This window comes from Corvus brachyrhynchos, unplaced genomic scaffold, assembly GCF_000691975.1.
Source record: "Corvus brachyrhynchos isolate BGI_N302 unplaced genomic scaffold, ASM69197v1 scaffold4, whole genome shotgun sequence".
Lineage (NCBI taxonomy): Eukaryota > Metazoa > Chordata > Aves > Passeriformes > Corvidae > Corvus > Corvus brachyrhynchos.
Genome location: NW_008237878.1, coordinates 1,480,543 through 1,486,994, shown reverse-complemented (window position 1 = coordinate 1,486,994; position 6,452 = coordinate 1,480,543).

Sequence of the window (6,452 nt, the reverse complement as noted above, 5' to 3'; positions counted from 1 at the left end):
GCCGGGGACGCGGCCGCCGCCTTCGGTGCGGGGCAAGCGCGACCTGGAGCGGGGAAAGCCTGTGGGGCTGCGGGAGGGAGAGTGCTGTGCCCCGTGCGAGGCGGCAGCGAGATCCCCGCGGTCGCTCTCTGACAGAAACATGGAGTTTACTCCCGGCAGAAATGCCAACTTTGGTACCACCAACTTTTTTTCCCACCCAGCCGGCCCGATTGTCTGTTTCAGTTTCCGTGCCACAATGAGTTTGAGCAGATGAAATGTACAGTCTTTTAAATAGTCAGGTTTCCAGCTGAGTGGCGACAGACAGTAAGAAATGAAGGAGCAGAGATGCCTGATGCTTTTGTGTACGTACATGCCAGGCGTGCATCTATTAAAAAAACAATTTTCAGTTCATCACTGGAGAATTCCCCGTTTGCATTAGGGCATGAAATATTGAAATAATTGGATTACAGCATTCTGTGGTTACCTCTGATATCTGTTTACTTGCGGGCCCTGACTGTTTCACCACTTCACTTCTAGATTGTCCAAGTAGCACAGAGCAGAGTGTAGATCTAGACCTACAGGCTCTTGCAGGAGGTTTATGTGCAAGGATGACATTGCCCTGTATCCCATCCATTGATATGTCCGAGGAGAGAACTTGACTCTGCAGAGCAGATGGGTGTGGGAGAATCAGATCTTTACCTAGTTTAGAGACTCACTTAAAGCCTGAACTGCAATATTGAGTATCTCTACAAATAATAAGTGTCAAAATCCTTGATCCACTTGTGATGTGTTTAGTTCCTTTTAGATGTTTTTTTGCTCCTGGGCTTGTACAGTCAATAGTCTATTAACAATGTAATAGCAAATAAATTCTTCAGTTTTCCATCTCTCCAATGCTGTGCAGCACTGTGCTAATCAAATAGGAAGCTATAACCAGCATGGATTTCTGAGCAAGAACACTATGAAGAAGTGCTTCTTAAGTGGTTAAGCAATAATTCATAAGCATTTTTTAAGTGTATATGCAGGATTTCCTGTTTATTTTAGTTCCTGAAAATGGTTATGTTAAAAAATGAGCTGTTTGTCTTTGGACTGATAGATTTCAGTCACCCCAAGACACTCCTGTGGGAACCTGCAAATACTGAGGAGAAAAGCAAGCATAAGGCTGCAAAACATAGGTTTAGAATTTTTTTTTTTTTAATGTTTCTCATCCTTACCTTGGGTTTCATAATAAAGTACAGGTGTGTGTTTTAATTTAAGAAATTATTAAATGCTGGCATTTTCAGTTTCTTTGACTCACATAGTTTACTGTGTTTTGTAAAACTGACTATGTCCAAGTTCTATGGACATATGATTTTCAGGATGAGGTACATTACTTTTGGAACTTCGACAGCTGAAGAATTGAAACGTGCAATAAGGTATTTCACTGTACTGCTAAACACAAAAGAACTTAGGGGCAGCACAAAAGAATTAAGATTTGGGAATCCTTTGAGATTTTCATCTCATAATTCAGGTTTAGGTATGAAGGAATTGCTGCCACTCAGTGGCTGGTACAAACATACAGAAAAATATATTCAGTTACACAGATGTGATGTCTGTGTGGGTAGTGAGAAAGTCGTAAGGTGATTCTGCTCAGGCAATATGTGTGAGATAATTGGTCAGGAAGATGCTCATATTTTTCTCACCAGAAAAGAGCTCGTTGTTAGTTTTTTGCCATTTTGTACTTCATGAATTATAACCCACCTTTTCATTAGACATAATTATACAGTAGGGTCATATTTTTCTAATTGAATGCAACAGTGAAATAGCATCATAATTTTTACTTTTTGATCACATAGTATAGATGAAAAGATACTCTGTACAGAAGGAATTATTTAGAAACTATTTCTAAACTAAAAAACTTAAGGAATTTTCTAGGTACTTTTCTTAAAAAGAAATCTTCGGAAGAATCTTTCAAAGAGAACTTGGCTATTTGATGCTATATAGATCAAGGAAATAACAATAAATCTTGGAAAGATGCCATCTATTATTAAAGCAACTGATTTCCTGGGAGAAGCATAGAAGCTGTCAGGCCTCTGAGTTTATTTTAATGTCTAAAAGCCACAGTCATTACAATTAAAGTCCATTCAGATTAAGTCCCATCCCTGGAAGTGTTCAAGGCCAGGCTGAATGGGACTTTGAGCAATCTGCTCTAGTGGAAGGTGTCCCTGCCCATGGCAGGGGGGTGGAACTGGATGATTTTTAAGGTTCCTACCAACCTAAACCAGCCCATGATTCTGGTGAGTACTTCAGGGCCTAATAGTTTAAATTAACCATCCTTGTTCCCATTTGAAGGGCTTCACTGCCCCCCTGCCTCTGTGCAGGGGCACAAATCTGCTCTCTGCCCATCCATAGCTGGAGCTCAGCTCTGGCTGCTGCTCCCAAAGGGAGGAGCCCCTTCCTCTCCTCTCAATCCCCAGCTGTGACTGGAGGTGGGACTGTGGCAGGTGTGGATGTGCCACAGCTCACTTGGTGCAGCTGATCTGCAGGGAACTGTGTGCCCAGTGTGGCCTGTGCAGTGTAAATACTTGACAGGTGTTGGTCAGCACTGAGGTATGTGCCTGGATCGTGTTCATTGACACAGGTATTTCAGTTCCCCAAAGCTAACTCAGGTGTGTCTCTTCCTGATGCAGTCCCAGGGCATTGTGTGCCTGTAGTCCACCATCCCCTTCATTGCATTTACAAAGTATGTACTTAACCTACTGCAAAAGGAATGGAGGAAAAAAGGAATAGGCTGGGGATTGAACTGTTTGTTGCAGATGAGTCAGAGCTGAATGTGAAAGATGACAAGAAGGGATTTACCAGCGGAGTCTGGGGGCTGGCTGACTTCATTAGGAGCCAAATTCCTCTGTTAATCATCCACTGATGAGAAAGATGTGACTTTTTACTCTGGGGTTATCCTTGCATTGAATGCAGCTTCTCCATTCTGCTTATCAGGTTCTGTCCAAAAGCTGCCTAAAAAGCACCAAAACAGTTTGTGTTCCAGTAGTTTTTTAACTGTTGCTTTGTGACAAAACTTGTCATCTTTCTCTGAGTTTTCCTTTACCTGTGTGACCCGAGCGCAGAATTTGTTTCTGTAAAGCTCCATGTGGAGCCAAAGGACAAGGAGCAGGAATAAGGAAAGGGGGAAGGCTGCACCCATTCAGAGCCATTTGGGTAGCACATTAAAAGTAATCATTCCTCATCCGCTTGGCTGCACTTTGGAAAGATGCAATTAACAGAAATGAGCCTGGGAGAGCTCTTTACAGCCTTGGTAAAATAATGCTGAAGTGGCCTGTGTTGTGTGCTCATTTCAAAGGCAGTTGTTTCTACCCGAAAGAGTTCTTACACTTTGTTAAAGAGGCATTGCCTCTCCCAGCAAGAGCTACCCCGACAGGGTTTTATGGTATTTGAGTACTTTAGCAGGCCTGCTCCATAGGAAGCAATGTACTGCCTCGAACTCTACAGGACCATCTAGGTTATCCACACTGCCTTTGTGCCTGGAAGCTGCACTGGTGTGCTGCTCCTGTACCAGAGACACCAGGATAGGTAGAGAAATGAGGGATCTGGCACACAGGAGTACTGGGAACTGCGCAAATCTGACCTTGGCAAGAGTCATGCAGGATTTCTTTCTGGTCTGCTCTGGACCAGACTCTGTTATTACAGGTAACATTGCTACAGAGGATGGAAACCTGACATGTATATCTGTGTGTTTCAAATAATTTTCTGTTGGCTTTTTTTCCTTTTGATTAAAATTTATGCAAGTGAAATATTATGTTTGCCTTTTGGTGACAGCAAGGTGCCCTGACATCCATGAAATAAGTTATGTTTTGAACCTGTTTCTTTTTTCTGATCGACAATGGAGCTGACCGTTTTTGACTAAAAGATGGAAGTGATGCAGCACAGATTTATATCAATAGCTGCAAATCCAAGAGGCAGGCCATAAAATAAATTCTTTACAAATACTGTTCAAGTCAAGAAAGTGCATAAAACCACAGAATACTTTTTATGGTATCCTCTTACTGAAATTAATGTGTTTTCTGGTAATTGCTTTCCCATTGAGTGCAATGCTCTATCTGGAAAAGTTTATTTAAGGATACTTAAGCATAGTTGGTATTCATATGATAATAATCACCATCCATAAAGTCTGGGAATGACTATCACAGACAACTTAATGGAACTGATCCACGTTAAGCTTTTAGCCTTGTATGATACTTGCCGAACTGCTAAGGGAGGAGGGTGTGTGCTTGCCATTTCCTCCCATTTAATCAGCCAACTATCAAGCTTTAAAAAAAAAAGCAGCAGTACCTCTCTATGCCTCAAAACGAGATTATCTTGAATTCCAAGGCACTACCTGCTTTTGAGAACAAAGCAGATGTGTAATGTATATACATATCCTGTTACTCCTTATACTTTTGCTTAGAGCTGTGAGCAGGCTGTGGTCTTAGTTGGTTGAGACAGAACCAAGTGGTTTCTCTTTTACCCATTGGGAGTGGGAGTGGAGCCAGGATAGCTCCTTGGAGACTGGATAATAGGTCAGGGTATCAATGCTCTGGCACCGAGTGTCTGTTAGTAAGGGTGCCCCTCTTTTCTGAAGAGGTGCACGTGGGCTGATGTCCTTTCCACGCCACAGGGCTCAGAGGAGTTATCTGAATTAGTATCTTGTTTCTCACCTCATGGGTGGCTGAAAATCTCTAAAATGTCATGTACATTTGCGCATGAGTGGCTTTGATTTGCATTTTGTTTAGTCTTTTGCAGTCTCATAAATGATTTAGGTATTTATGGACTTGTTTTAATCCTGGCTGCCTGCTATTGATACAGCACATATTGAAACATATGCATTAAATCTAAATTCAGCTTTTTTTTCCCCACCCCTGAGCCATGAAGTAATTCATGCTACTGATCTGGAGCTGGAAGCCCAGACCTCTGCTGGTTTAGCCTTGTCGTTTATTTTGTGATAAATTTGTAATGATGAGATGACAAAGAGAAAACTACATGGCTGTTCAGCACTCAAGTGTCGAGCTACTTTCTGAATGTTAGATTTTATCTACTCCTATCCCCATCAACACCTATTTAATAGAGATTTAATAAAATCCTTGTTTGTATACTTGACTCCCTCATTTTCTCTGGTTTCTTGAGGAAATGCAGTTTAAGCTTTGCCATGGCTTTTCTGCCAAAGGAACTCTTGAAATCTGAGTGCTTGTCAGGACCACTTTGTTCCTCATAATTTCAAAGATAGTTAATTTTCTTCAGTGCATTGAATGTATCCATATTCACTATGAGGAGCAGCTTAAGGAAGAAGGATTTTTGGTTGTGATAGCAGGCTTTTCTTTCTGATAGTAAAGGTATTAGGTTTTTTTTTAACTTATAGACAAATTTTTTTTAAGGATTTGGATGCTTGAACATGTAGATAGATATTTGAAAAGATGATCAAAACTGTCTTAACAGCCAAACTCAAGGTTAAGTTTGGCTTCTGAAGTCTGCCTTTGTGTGGGAAATTCTGAGTACAAAGGTAGCTAAGCAATTGGTAACACATTGTTTGATGTCTGAACTATGCTTTTCTAGGAGACTGTATTTGCTTCTTGCATGAAACTGTATTTCTTTCTTAAAAGAAACAGTCCCTCCTTTTCAAAAAGTCCTGTGTGCAGAAGTTTGGTAGGAAGATGTGGTCCAGCCAGTAACAAGCAGTGTTCATTGTATGCTTTCAACTTGTACTCTCTTGGAAAATTAAGATGAATAGACACAGTGCTATAATATTGAAAGACTGTCGTGTTTGAAATATGACACTGACTGCCATGTATGTTTTATCTCAAGGTGTTTATGATATGTTTTGGAATGCTTCTTGGTGACTGCATTTTGCTGGTGTGACACTGTAACCAGAGTGGGTGTTTTGTTCCTCACTGATTTCATTAGGGCCTGTTGAGAAACTATTTCACTTGATAAGACACACAGTTGTATGTCAGAATATTTTAGTAAAAACTTTTGTGAAAGTAAGATTTATTTTTGCCTATTTAAAAAAAAAATACTTAATAGGTATTTCTGTAAGAGTGAGCACAGATGGCTGTCTTACATCAAGCAGGTGCAGTCAGATTCTATAATTTTGATAACGAACTCTGCTTAACTAGATCTGAAACCCTTAGTCATACAAGTACCTCTGCAGGTGAAGGTAGATGCTTTCAGTATCGATTGGTTTGGGGGTTTTTTTAAAGAATTTTTTTAACAGTCTGGTTCCTGCACTTGCTGATCACTGATGATTACATTTCTTCACATCCAGTGTGCTGGTCTGTAATGCCGTGCTCATGCTGAGCTGTGAATTGCTCAACAAGGGTTCAGCTGTTTCCTTAAGCGTCTGATGACTGTGGCCTTTGCTGAACTCAGATATTCTCACTAATGACTTGGGGGTGTTGATTGCCAAATCTCCAGAGCAGATTAGTGTGTCAGGGAATTGTGAGCACTCTCAG